General features: G+C 44.0%; 1 long non-coding RNA gene across 1 annotated transcript; it reads right to left on the bottom strand.

Annotated features, from left to right (window-relative positions):
• Positions 1–6,041: 6,041 nt before the first annotated feature.
• Positions 6,042–11,509, bottom strand: LOC140844402 (uncharacterized). Its single transcript, XR_012122646.1, has 2 exons — positions 10,926–11,509; positions 6,042–7,546 (listed from the first exon to the last, which is right to left on the bottom strand). It is a non-coding gene; the product is annotated as an uncharacterized lncRNA (long non-coding RNA).
• Between the last annotated feature and the right edge of the window lie 3,134 nt (positions 11,510–14,643).

A 14,643-nucleotide genomic window follows, 5' to 3' on the forward strand; every position in this document is an offset into this window, starting at 1 on the left:
AGTGAGAGCTTGGCGGCCGAGGGGGTGCAGAGAATAACTGGGTGTGGACCTTCCCATTTTGGGGTGAGAGAGGGCCGATCCTCTGGCGGCTTATAAAACACTAGTTGGCAGGGCTGTAAGACAGGAGGATTTTGGGAGGCAGATGGATCAGGAAGGAGCCAATCCTGGTATTTCCACAATTCAGTGTGGGGGAGAGAGAGTAGTGGAAGGGCCATATTGGGAGGAATTGGTCCTTTGTGGGAAGGGAGCCCCGGGGGTAGAATCGGGCGGCCGTACATGATCTCAAAGGGCAACAAGAAGGAAGGTTTCTTTGGGAGGGCCCGAATGTGGAGTAGAACTAAGGGAAGTAAGCAAACCCAGTCAAGGTGTAGTTCTAGAGATAGTTTGGTCAGGATGTCCTTTATAGTCCTATTGGCTCCTTCTACTTTTCCCGAAGCTTGTGGTCGATAAGGACAACGTAAATGCCAGGGGAGCTAGAGCGACTTGGAGAGGTTCTGGATAATTTGGGCAGTGAACTCAGGGCCGTTATCTGATTGGAGGGAAGTGGGTATCCCGAACCTAGGAAAGATCTGGGTGAGGAGGATAGAGGCAACCATGGACGCTCGTTTGTTAGAGGTGGGGAAAGCTTCAACCCATCCTGAAAATGTATCTACTAACACGAGTAGGTATCTGGTATGCCGTACAGGGGGCATGTTAGTGAAGTCTATTTGCCAATCTGTGGCGGGGACATTACCCCTTGCTTGATGAGCTGGGAAGGGTCAGGCCTTGAGGGGGGTATTAGGGTTAGTGCATTGGCAGATGGTGCACCTGCAGGTGATTTGGTTAAGTAGGGTTTTGTCTTCAGGAGAGAGAGAAAAAAAACATTGTAAAAAATGGATCAAGGATTGGGGGCTGGGATGGAACAGATCATGTAAGAGGTGGAAGAGAGACTCTGTCCTGGGAGCAGAGGGTGTCTTGTGATAAGGCTAAAACCGCAAGGGCAGATGGATTGTTGTCTGGTGTGTCTTCTGATAGGGTAACTGACTGGACTACTCTGTCGGCTTTGTTGTTACCTCTTGCAATGGGGGAGTCATCCTTTTGATGTGATTTGCAGTGGACTATGCCTAGTCGGTGTGGGAGTTGTGAAGTCTCTATAAGTTTAGTAATTAAGGCTGAATTAGTTATGGAATTTCATTTTGTGGTGAGGAGGCCTCGTTCTTTCCATACTGCCATGTGAGACAAGAGAATGTGGAATACGTACTTGGAGTCAGTGTACAATGTGAGAGACGTGTCCCAGGCCAGAGTGCAAGCTCTGATGGCTGCAATGAGTTCAGTCTGTTGATTGGTTGTACCAGGGGGTAGGGCTCGTGCCTCAATGACATCTTTGAGGGAGACTACTGCATATCCTGCGTAGTGGGTGCCCTCATGTTTAAAGGAGGACCCATCAGTAAACCAGATGAGGTTGGAGTGTGAGAGGGCTTCTTCGGAGATCATGGAGTGGCATGAAAGGAAGTTGTGAAGGGCTTCTAGGCAATCATGCGAGGGAGTATGAGGAGAGTAGGGTAGAGGAAGAAGAGTGGCCGGATTCAGGGGCTGGCAGAGGAGGAAAGAAATGTCTGGATTTTGGAGGAAAGAGGACAGTAAGGTCAGGAGTCTGGAGGGAGGGAGAGTCTGTAAACTTTTGTTGGTTAAGAGATCTTTTAGGTGATGTGGGGACAGAATGGTAAGGGGCACCCTGAATGTTAGTTTATGAGCTTCTTTCTGCAAGAGCTGCCCAGCGGCTAATGCCCATAGGCAGGGGGCCCATCCCCGAAATGTGGGGTCTAATTGCTTGGAGAGATAAGCTACTGGGGCAAAGGATGGGCCATAATATTGGCCTAGGACTCCTAGAGCTTGACTGGACCTCTCATGAATGTATAATGAGAAGGGTTGTGACAAATCAGAGAGATGGAGAGCTGGGGCTCCCACAAGGGCTTGACGGAGCTTAATGAAGGAGTGTCGGGGTGAGGAGGATAATGGTTCTTCAGGGGGCCCTTGCTGAGGTCGTATAGGGGTCTTGCCAACAGGGAGAAGTTAGGGATCCATGCTCTAAAATACTCAGCCAGGCCTAGAAAGGAAAGGATTTCTGTCTAGGTTTTGGGAACGGGCAGGTCAGAGAGGAGTCATTTTCTTTCTAAGGTAATGGACTTTCTTTGTTGAGACAGAAGGAATCCAAGGTAAGTGACAGAAGGGGAAGAGATTTGAGCTTTGATGGGGGATACCCGGTAACCTGTGGAAGCTAGAAGATTAAGTAGAGAGGCAGTGTCAAGTTGAGACTGTTCCCACGAGGGACTGCAGAGTAGAAGATAGTCTACATATTGTAATAAAGTGGACTCGGAGTGATCATGATGAAACTGTTTGAGGTCCTGAGCTAGGACTTGTCCAAAAACATGGGGACTATCTCAGAAGCCTTGTGGCAAAACTGTCCAAGTAAGTTGTTCAGAATGTCTTGTGCATGGGTCCGTCCAGGTGAAGGCAAAAAAATCTTGGGAGGAAGGGTCCAGAGGGATAGAAAAAATGCGTCCTTGAGATCTAGGAATGAGAAGTGGGATGCCGAGGCAGGGATCTGCGATAAAAGGGTGTATGGATTTGGAACTAAGGGATGGATAGGGACAACAGCCATGTTGATGAGGCGAAGGTCTTGGACAAGGTGGAAAGATCTGTTGGTTTTTTTAACAGCTAATATTGGGGTATAAAATGGGGAGTGAGTGGGTCTGAGGTAATTTTTGTTTAAGAGATCTTGAATGATGGGTTGGAGGCCTATGAGGGCTGAAGTGGTTAGGGGGTATTGTGCCTGAAAGATATACTGAGAGGGGTCACGTAATTTGATAGAGGCAGGGGGACATAGGGCCATGGAGGGGCTTGTAATGTCCCAAACTTTGGGATTTACAGGGTGTATGAGGGCAGAACCAGAACTTTCATTGGGTAGAGGGGGGTTGTCGGCTATGAGGGCCATCAGAAAGGGAGTACTGGGGCTGTGGGAGTGGATATAGTTATGGAAACATGGAGGAGAGAAAGGATGTCCCGTCCTAGCAAAGGGATGGGACACTGGGGCATAACCAGGAAGGAGTGGGAGAAAGGTATGGGATTGTCTTGGATTGTACATAAAAGGGGTGGGGGTTTAATGGGAAAATCTGTTTACCTCCTACCCCGACTATAGGAGTAATGGCAGGCATGGTAGGGCCCCGGTATTCTTGCAAGACTGAGAAGGTGTCTCTTGTATCTAGGAGGAAGGAGATGGGGCGATCGTCTACTGTTAAAGTAACCCTGGGCTCCTGTTTGGTGATGGAAATGGTTGGGTGAGAAGCCCCCGGGCCCCATCAATCTTCTGCCAGCCCCACTATGGCAGGCTTAGGATGGGGGTTGTTTGTCCAGCCTCCCCTTCGGTTGGTTGGGTAATCAGACCCCCAGTGGCCCATTTTGTGGCATCTGGGGCATGGGGTGGTAGGAGATCTGGGGGAGGGGCACGCCCTTGACCAATGTCCCTCTTTTCCACACTTGAAACAAGTTCCTGGGGGGGGCTTGTTTGTAGAGGGGTGCCCAGGCTGTGGTTTTATCAGGAGGGCCAACATTTGGAAAGTGGCTTGATCAGCCTTTTGTTTACAGCATTCTTTCTCCTCCTCCCGGTTATGGAAGACTTTAAAGGCCACTGTTAGGATCAGTCTGTGGGGTAGTGGGGCCCTGTTCTAACTTTTTGAGTTTAGCTTTAATGTCGGGGTAGCTTTGAAGTAGGAAGTATGTCATAAGGACATGTCTTCCTTCAGGTGTTTCTGGGTCCAGGCTGGTATACTGTAATAGGGCTTGAGTGAGTCTGTCTAAGAACTCGGAGGGGGTTTCGTCTCTCTTTTGAATTATGTCTTGGAGCTTTTGAAAATTGACTACTTTATGAGCTGCCTTTTTCAGACCTGCTATTAAGCAGGAGGCAAAAATATCTCGAGAGTGGAGACCCACGGCGGTGTTATAATCCCAGTGTGGGTCTTGTTCAGGGACAGCAGTAGGGCCAGGGGGATAGGTGGGGTCAGTCCTGTGGGTTTCGGTAGCATGTGTTTGGGCGAAGTGCCAAACTCATCTATGCTCTAAAGGGAGGAGAGTATTGGCCAGGAGCATGAAAATGTCATGATGTGTGAGGCTGTAAGACTGGAGAGTCCATTGAAACTCCCTGATGTATGTCGTGGGATCAGTGGAAAAGGAACCTCGGCATTTCTCTAGTTGGGCTAAATCTCCTAAGGAGAAAGGGATGTGAACGCACACGATGCCTTCGGATCCTGCTACCTTCCAGAGGAGGGTGATAATTTGGGGAGGCCCTCGGGACCGAGTCTGAGGGGGACTGAACATTTCTGGCTAGGTCTTTGGGGGGGAAACAGTTGATGGGGGCAAAGACGTGATAATTTTGGGAGGCCCTTGGGACCAAGTCTGAGGGGGCAAAGACAGAGGAGGCTCCTGGAACTTAGTTAGAAGGGGGCTGAAAGGCTCAGGCTCGATCTGCGGGAGGTGGGGAGGTGAGGGGGATGGAGGAGGGGGGGGGGAGGTGGGGGAGGAAATGGTGGTGGAGGGAGGAGAGGAGGTGGAAGGGAGAGGATGGGAGGTTTCTGCGGGGGTGCAGGCAGTGGCGGGGATGGAGGGTGGAGGGGTTGTAGGAGGGGGAGGGGCCGAAGGGGGAAGCCTGTATGGTGGAGGCTCGTCAGCTGGGTCAAAGGTAATTGAAGAGGGACTGGGAGTATGGGGAGGGGAGGGAGACAGCTTGCAGGCTAGGAGAACTTGGGGCGGGGAGCAGGTGGTACAGAGGGTGGGATTTTGAGCTAGGAGGCGAAAAGCTTCGATATAGGGAATCTCCTTCCATTTTTTCAGGCGTTGGCAGTAGTTAAAAAGATTGCGAGGTATGTTAGGATGAAGAGTTCCCCCTGCAGGCCATTGGTTGTTATTGTCTAGGGGGTATGTCGGCCAATCTTGGGAGCAATATTTACGGAGAAGTTTTGGTTTTATATCAGGTGTCAGGGAGAGGGTAGCCAGATGCTTAAGCAGACATTCAAGAGGTGAATCTTTAGGGGGGGATGAGGAGGCTCTCATGGCTAAAGGACAGAGAAGGAGACAAACAGGGGAAGATGAACGGAGATCCTCGGATTGGGAGCAGACCACAAGGAGACAAAGGGCGTCCCTGATGATCCTTGGTGGTCTGTGGAAACTCGTATATGAGTCAGAATTTCTTAGGAAGTGTGGGTCGTCACCCAGACTTCTCTAAGAAGGCAGAGTGCCAGAGTCACAAAGTACCTCGTACTAGGAATTTTTGGTGGAAGGAACGGATTTCGGAGGACAGAACGGAAGGAGGAGGGGGGGAAAAGGGAGCGTTCTCATCCGTAAAGGAGTCACCTCGTTTATGGCTGTCGAGGAGGGGCCTGAGGGTTGGTCGCAGCCATGAAGGCCTGAGGCGGGGAGAGTTCCCTCCTCGTCCCTGAGCGTCAGGGCCTTGCCGGACGATCACGGTCAATGGCACTGTGATAGCTCGGGGAAGAGTGGCCCACTCCAGGGGGAAAACTTACCTAAAGGCCAGAGAGGAGTGGTGAGTGTGATGAGCCAGTGCCGGAAAAAGAGGACGAGGGGAGACTGCTGCTGGTGTCAGGGGGAAGACGGGGCCCAGTTGGGGTGTCCCGTCTCCCAGGTTTCGGCACCAATGAAAGGAAAGGAGCGACACAGCATCAATTCACCGGAGAAATCCACTTTATTAGGGAAAGGTGCTGGGTTATATAGGAAGGGGCATGGGGTGATTGTGGTGTTACTTCTACGGGGCTGGTGGCTATTGGCTAGGTGCTGGGATTGGGAGGGGGGCGAGAGGTGATTGGGCTTCAGGTGGTGCCGGCGGGAACTGAGTACCCCGAAGAGAAGCTGGAAATTCGCCTTCTTACTGGTGGGGGCCCTTCATCTTTGAAAGTGAAACTGGAGGGAAGCCTCTTGATTCAAACACCTGACTAAATGAACTGTTGGATTCCCCTGAGGAAGGCGCCGCCCCAAATCACTCACCAAAGACGTTTCTTGATGCAACAAGCAAGAGGAATTTATTCAGAAGCCAACTAGTTGGGGTCCAAGTCAGCCCGTCGCAACGGGTCTCAACGAGGACCCTGAGTACTTACAACTAAGTGGTTATATAGGATTTTCTGAGGCATTCAGCCCTAGAGAATTACCATGGTTACAGATTATGTTGTAGTAACAAGATAACAATACTACATAGCAAGATAACAATACTACAAAGGCAGTAATTTTTCAAACCTACGATTTCTGAGTTAGTGCCACGTCCTGGGGGTGTAGCAAGGTAGGGTCAGCTTTTATGCTTAACTAACCGAAAGGTTAGCGCTGCCAGCAGTCATGATTGATTAACTTGTTTTTCCAGAGGAGTTACCTGGTTTCAGTTGTTCCCTCTGAGTCATATATCAGAATGGCTTTTTGGGCTTCAAGATGGCTACTCTTAGGCTAACATTTCTCAGGGAGGTTGGGGTCCTACATTCCCCACTTCTTTTTCTGAACATTCTAATCATGGAATGTTGGTGTCTTCTTGATGTGTGAGGGTATGATACTGTTGTCTCAGCATTAGCACCTGCACAGCACTTACTCTTTCTCTAATAAAGGTTATTACTCGATTTAAAATGCAGGGACCTAAGGTGAGGAGCAATATAAAAATAAGCAGGGGTCCTGCCAAGGTGGATATTAGAGTTGTAAGCCATGGGGATCTAGAGAACCAGGATTCAAACAGGCTCTGGTTAGCTTCTCGTTCTCGCTTTCGCTGATCTAATCTTTCTCTCAGTTTAGACATTGAGTCTCTTACTACTCCAGTATGGTCTGCATAGAAGCAACATTCTTCTTTTAGAGCTGCACATAATCCACCTTCTTTTAGAAATAGTAAATCTAACCCTCGTCTATTTTGCTGCACTACTTCAGAGAGGGAGGTTAGGGACTCTTCAAGTTTAGAAATAGACTGTTCTATAGTTCTCAAATCTTCATCGATAGCTATTCTTAGTCCTTCATAATGTTGGTTTTCTTGTATAATTGCAGCTGCCCCTGGTCCTACTCCGGCTGCGACTTCTACTCTTAGTAATACAGCTAGAGTGAGTGAGACTGGCTCTCTTTTATACCTTAGTTTAGGTTCTAATTCTGCCACGAATGATAAGTCATTATGATACATTAGTCTGGGTACTAACTGGACCATGATACAGAAATCACGGGAGGAGTTGAAGGCAGAAGTAGAGACACATGGGGTCACTCCAGTGTTACAAGCCCACCATCTCTTGGGAGGAGGGATTAAATACCTGTTTTTACCAGGGAAGGCTATGGGTATGGTCTCATTCTTTCTTCTACAGATAGAGACTCTAGCCGCTGCTAGGGAAAAGGGGCGATGACCGCTCTGGCTGCTTCGTGCTGAGAAGGGGGCGCAGTAAAGGGTGCAGCTAGGTCTCCATCACTGGTCAGTTGAGAGGGCTTCAGAAGGCTGGCGCTTCTATTCTGGGTTTCATTTTTATTACTATTTGCAGTTTTGTGGCTTCTAGGCAAGATAAAACAAATTGTGTTATTAGGTTATGTAGCAACATCTGGAGTTGGATTTTTTATTCTGGAAGGAGGCTGCATTATTGAAACTATACTTCTCTCTAAAATCACTCTCATTTTTACTAGAAGTAACTAGGTTAAGAAAATAATTAACAGCTGGCTTGATTATTTGCACAGGTGCAGCAAGAAGAGCAATTGATTACACAGGCTCTTTTAAATATGCTTTGCTGGAACTTTTTGTAAGGAATTTCAGATTGAACTTTTAAAGGCCTCTTGAGGCCAGACAGCCAAGCCAGACTTGCCATCAGGCTTTACCTGCAGTACCTGTAGATTTGGATGAATTCTTCTCTTCTCGAGGTCTCTGCACCTGCCAGGAAGTGACCTTCTTTACTCACCTGGTAAGGCTGCTGGGAACTCTGTAAGCAAGGTACTAGGCCAGTTCTTCCAAGGGGCTTTGTTGGCTTTATAAAGTCAATCTTAGTTCTTTAAAGTTGTTCACATCTGAGTCTATGCACATGTCTCTCAGGTACGACATTCCAGTCAAAGCCCTGGTAGTATAACCAGTGTTCTTAAGTAGTCTTCTCACAAGGAAAGCAGATTCTTATTGAACTCGTGCAAATAAACATACTGCCATGGAATATAAAAACAGTCACTGAAAGTTTTTAAACTCTGGAGGGATCAAGTAGAGAGAAGGATGTTTCAATTCTGCTCATAAAGATAGTCATTTACTAAACTGTTGTCAGTTTAAGAGAACAAGGTTAAAACATTTTACCAGCAACATTTGAAACAAAAAGACACAAAATCATTTTCTTTAGTTTATGTAATCTTATGTAACTAATACCTGTTCTGCTGAAATCTAGTTCTTTACCAGTTTAGGGATAATACTATAAATGACAAAAGACTTACAAATGACAATGGTTAAAGATCTGATGAGAGCTTACTGTAAAACAGTTGACATAAGGAAATTCTGATATTTCTGTAATACAAAACATTCAGTAACAAAGTTTAGCATCATTCTCTTTGACAGTGCTTTCCTGGTAAATAAATATATATATATATCAGATAAATAAGCCAAATTAGTCAAATACTTTCTCTAGTGAGAAAAATTCTTCTGACATGTTCCAGGGGCCCTCTGGAAAATATCAGAGTTAACTAGAGGTAAAAGCACCTTTTTGCATTTAATTTTTTTAGAACTATCATTACACATTTATTGTCTATATACTCAGCACAGTAAACAAGATATCTTAAAAAGTGGGGCAGCAGGGGAGATTGCTGCTGTCAATTTTTAAAGACAACATACAGAAAGTCAAACTAATTTTAGGTTACTAAGCATTCTTGAGAGAATGGTAGCAGATGGTAGATTCTTCTGCTTTCATCTTCAGGAGGGGAAAAAAGCTACAATAAGAATTCATATTTAGCTGAAAGAACTGTCTAAACTCAAGGCAGAGTATAATATCACCAGGCATACAAAAGACCTGTTAGAGATACATACAAAGAATGAATATGGCTATAGTCAAATTCAACTTAAAAGTTTAAGCAGAATCTCAAATTTAAATGTCTCTTTCTTTCACACAGATATTCAGATATGACCAGAAATATGATTTGAGATGAAAGAGGTCAGGCATTTTACTTCTTCATTTAGGGACTGAGAAATGATGACCTTTGGCTTACAATCAATAGCTTAAAAACAGTGAAAATAATAAGAACATAACTCAGCATAAGTGTCTAAGACCAGATACAAAAAAGCAGAGAAAGTGCTTAAGTTTACAGGTCTTCCCTGAAAGCTTCAAGAATGTTTTACTCTTTAATAGTAGATATAAGCTGCTATGCAAATTCTATTAAAAGCTCTAAGATTATTTGCATTAAAAAATATGGAGAGTCCCCCATGTTTGTTTTTTTTTTTTTTTAAACATACAGCATATAAATTAAACAAGAAGACCTGGTGGTTCTCAAAAAATCTATTACAACTTTTCTCAAAAGTGGTCACACGTTCGTCTATCTAAACCTTTACAGTGAAACCTGTTTTTCTGGGAGAAACATAATCTTGTCCAGATTCTACAGTTTAATAAATTTTGGTTTGTTAACTAAGTGCATTTAATCAGCTGAAAAAAGCTTTGTTACTATTCTGCTTAGGAATTCAATTTTTCAGGCCATGCAATCATTTTTAATAACAAAATATTTCAAAGGCAAATAAAGGTTATACAGTTGTTAACAAACTTTAGCTTTTAGTCCCTTTAACATTACGATTTCATGGCAACTCACTGAGACTTTAAGCATGAGAAACTGCTGTGATCTTTCAACATAGAGAAATGCCCTCTCTATCACTTTAAGCAGTTCTAACCAGAACTCAAAACTATTAGAAACTTCAAGCTCCAGTGAACACTGAGAAGCAGGACACTGCAAACTGTCAAACCAACATTTCCTAGACTGACAAACTTACGAACACATTCTACAATTTCTGCAACCATGAGCTTCACAGCACAATCTCCCAGCAAACACAGAGCACATCTTCTTAACTTAACAAAACTCTAAGGCTTTAAGTTACTACAAAGATTCTCAGGCTGCAGGTAGGCATACACACTGCAACACACAATTAAAAAGGTGTTCACTTGCCACACTTATCCAGTTCACCTACCTGCAACAACTATGCTAGCCTACTCACAAGACCCCCACTGAACACTAGACAAAGCCAAGCTTCTAAGCATTCTATTCTTAAAAGATTTAGCAGATAACATGACTCAAATGACTCTAGGTAAACTCAGGCAGCCGACAACTACCAGGACATGCCCGCCTCAGGCAAACTCAAATTAGCATTAATGCTTAACACTTTTTTATCAGGTTTTCTGGAAGTTTTAGAACACTCAATTTTCACAAGCGCTTGTCTTTAAATCAATTTCATTAATACCATCCGGAGGTAGAAAGATATATTCATTTACACACTTAGGGGGTTGTCTGAGTCTGTCCCATTGTCAGTATAACAATTATTAGGCACATGAAAGACACAAAAAACAGAGACACACACAGATTAGACACACAGCGGCCGCTTTTTGTTTTTTCTCAGATTTTCAAACAGAAACCGAAAGGAATCAGAGGGTTGATATTCCTGGCGCCTGAAAATCAACCCTATCTCATCAGATTCACCTTGCCAGAAAAACAGACGGGAGGCTACCAGGTGTCCCTGGCCTCCCAACCTCCCCGAGGCGTCCCCCAGGGTTGCAGCCTGCGGTGCTCCTAGTACGTCTACCGACCGCAGTCTCGACCCCTTTACGGGATCGGGACAGCTGCCAGACAGTGGGTACCCCTTTTCAGAATTCTGACCGGTCTCACTGAAAAACAGAAGACAGAACACAGACAACTCAAGGCGCCACTAATCTTACCTCTTCCTCCAAGAGCGACTTCAGGAGTGAAGCGGGGTGAGCGCATGATCCCGGACGAGCCCCCAAATGTTGGATTCCCCTGAGGAAGGCGCCGCCCCAAATCACTCACCAAAGATGTTTCTTGATGCAACAAGCAAGAGGAATTTATTCAGAAGCCAACTAGTTGGGGTCCAAGTCAGCCCGTCGCAACGGGTCTCAACGAGGACCCTGAGTACTTACAACTAAGTGGTTATATAGGATTTTCTGAGGCATTCAGCCCTAGAGAATTACCATGGTTACAGATTATGTTGTAGTAACAAGATAACAATACTACATAGCAAGATAACAATACTACAAAGGCAGTAATTTTTCAAACCTACGATTTCTGGGTTAGTGCCACGTCCTGGGGGTGTAGCAAGGTAGGGTCAGCTTTTATGCTTAACTAACCGAAAGGTTAGCGCTGCCAGCAGTCATGATTGATTAACTTGTTTTTCCAGAGGAGTTACCTGGTTTCAGTTGTTCCCTCTGAGTCATATATCAGAATGGCTTTTTGGGCTTCAAGATGGCTACTCTTAGGCTAACTTATTTCTCAGGGAGGTTGGGGTCCTACAGAACCAAGCTTACAATTCCAGACTCACGTTCCGTTACTACAGGAGACACAAACTGTGTATTCAGCTACACAAAACTACTGACTGCTCAGGAAGAAATCATATATTTTCTCTAGCCTCAGTGATCTGTTCAGGCTACTCCTCTGGCATGAAGGGTGCTTCTCACCTGGACCCTCTCTTCTTATTTCCCAGATGCTTCCTGGAAAAGTATTTCTCTTGTCCTCTGTGCCTCATACCACCTTTCTAACTAAGCATATACCATCTCAGATTACACGTTTTGGGGTGTGTGTGTGTGTGTGTGTGTGTGTGTGTGTGTGTGTGTGTGAAACCTCTTGGATGGTTTCGAGAAGAGGAATAACATCATGTGACATCATCTGAAGGCAATCATGATGATGTGTGAGGGCGGGATGATTGGAAGTACAGAGACCCTTGGGGAGATATAGCAATAATACAGCAATAGATGACATGTTTTTGATTAGGAATGGATTTGGGAAAGGCAGTGAGACTTTCTAATTTGATTCGTTGATGAATAAAAGCTGGGAAATGAAAAAAGAAAGGAAAAATGTCAGCTCTAATGTTTATGACCTGAATATTGGTGGTCGTCATAAGAGCAATGTCTTGTTAAAGGGTTTCAGCCTGGGCAAGTTCGCTATGGATTCAGTGTGACCAAAGAAATTGACCCCAAAACGCTCTTTGGGGTAAAAGGGTCTTACAAAACTGCCCTATGGCCCATCTCTCTCTCCTGCTCAAGCAGCCACAACACCACTGGCCCTCCCCCTCACCTCTCAGGTACAGATAAGCCCTCTATTGCCCAGGTAATCACCCATTGATATGGAGATGAATTTCTCCACCCCTGAGGAAAGATGCAAATAAACTAAAGCCATAATTCTTTCCACCTCTGAACGCCTATTGATATGTAGATATACTAAAGACAGGCGAGAAATTCTGGAAATGTTACAATTTTACCCACAAGCAGTTTTATTTATTGTTAATTATTTTTAAAAATCAGTTAATTAAGATATGATTGACATTCAAATGTTGTACATATTTAATATATAGAATTCAATGTGTTTGAAGAAAAGTATACATGAAACCACAATCTATGCCATGAATATATCCATCACTTGTGACAGTTATCTTCCACCTTCTTTTATTATTATTATTTTTGTTAAAGTTGTACTATTATGTGATGCAGTGTTTCCAAATTCTGTAACAGCCAGATTTGTGTTGAAGTGAGAAAGTTAAGGTGACTTTCAGGTAAGACATTAAGATAGAGGCAACTTTGCTGAAATCATACTGTGGGTCACAGAGGTAAAGTTGGGGCACCAAGGGATGGGACTGGAAAAAGAGTTTATGGAGCTGAATGAAGCACAAGTTATGAGTATTAAATTTTCTGTAGTTATTGAGGTTAGCACACATGTTGGGAAGTATGAATTCACTCTGAAGTTCTCTTAGAAGGGGTCATCAATTCTAATAATAGCATCCTTCCAGGATGCTGGTCTCTTAGATAGATTGTGATGGCCATTTGCATAGCATTGTTAGGGAGAAAGGGAAATCCTGCCAACATTTGCAGAGCTCTGTGGGTTCCCTTTTTAAACCTGCAGACACCAGTGTCAATGCCAAATAATTAAAATATTTTTCAAAGGAAGAAAGTTATACTGTAGTTGCTCTATTAATGTTTATGTGTATATTTAAAAATATTTAGCAAAGAGTTTCAAATATTCTGTTAAACAGGTTACCCTTCAAACAGAATTTTATGCATTTTTAAATAATATTACTAAATTCTTAAAAATGGTAAATGTTCAGGCATTTGCCTGTCTTGAAAAATAATTCAATCTAGTTTGTCTTGGCAGGGTAAATGTGGAGCTGTTTCTTTACTATTTTCATTATTTCCACATCTTTCTCATCATTTGAAATAGGTAGAAATAAGATTATAACTTCTCTAAAACTAGAAATCCAAAGGACTTACAGCACTGTATATAGTAAAAATTATAAGACCTATACAGAATGTATCATATATAAACTAGATCAGGTGTTCTCAAAACATAGTTCATGGACTACCTTCATCAGAGCCATCTATGGTGTTTATTTAGCTTACAGATGTTTCTATGCCTCAAAGCACCTACTGAATCACATTCTCAGGGTATGGGATCCTAAAAGTTTAAAGATGACAGATAGATGGTAGATAGATAGATAGATAGATAGATAGATAGATAGATAGATAGATAATTTAGTGTATGTGTATATATGCTTACACTAAAAAAATATATATATTATATATATATATTATATATATACACACACACACACACAAATAGATATTAAATGTGACAACCATTGTAGTTTCATAGGATTTGGAAGATGAAGAGACCACATATTATTTAACAATCATCAGGGAAGATCGCTTTGACTAGGTGTACAAATAATAAGTTTTATTTTGCTTTTCATTCTTGCTATATGCTGTGTGAAGCAATGTCTTAAACTGAGGTTCCTGCAGAAGCAAGCCCTAGACCCAAAGACAAGGATTCAAGTACATATAGTTTATGTAACAATGAAGGAAACATCAGTTGGGGAGAAAAAGTATGGTGATTTTGTAATGTGTCAACTACACTGCCCACAATTTCTATCATTTTATGGTTCCCAGTTAAAGTTGGCCACAGTAAATGCACACGTTTGGGAAGGCAGAAGTGCAGGCACAGAGTGCCAGCAATTTTTGTTGCTCAAGCACCTTCACTGATTTATTGGGTCACCTTGTTAGTGTGTGGCAGCAGCCAGTTCTGCAGGTCCTCCTGATCCTACGGTATCACCTTTCCAGGCTTTTGGAGTCCCAGGCAGCACACGTACAATTCTGTTCAAGAAGCTCCAGCCTTCTCTCTACAAACTGCCTATGCCTTTGAGGCCAGTGACAGGGAGAGACAACTGTGGGTTGCTATCTGTCTTCAAGGATTCCAATCTGCCTCTCCTTCCCCCATTTCACGCCAAGCTTCTTTTCCTGACTTCCAGGCCTGCTGACCTAGAACAAGTTTAGGTCCCCTGTACTATGCAGAAGACTTCCAAAGACTTTTGTACTAGCTCTCACAATTTTGTAAATTCTAATCTCTATAATAAATCCCTTATTTCATTTCACTCAT

The sequence above is a fragment of the Manis javanica genome, chromosome 11, assembly GCF_040802235.1.
Source record: "Manis javanica isolate MJ-LG chromosome 11, MJ_LKY, whole genome shotgun sequence".
Lineage (NCBI taxonomy): Eukaryota > Metazoa > Chordata > Mammalia > Pholidota > Manidae > Manis > Manis javanica.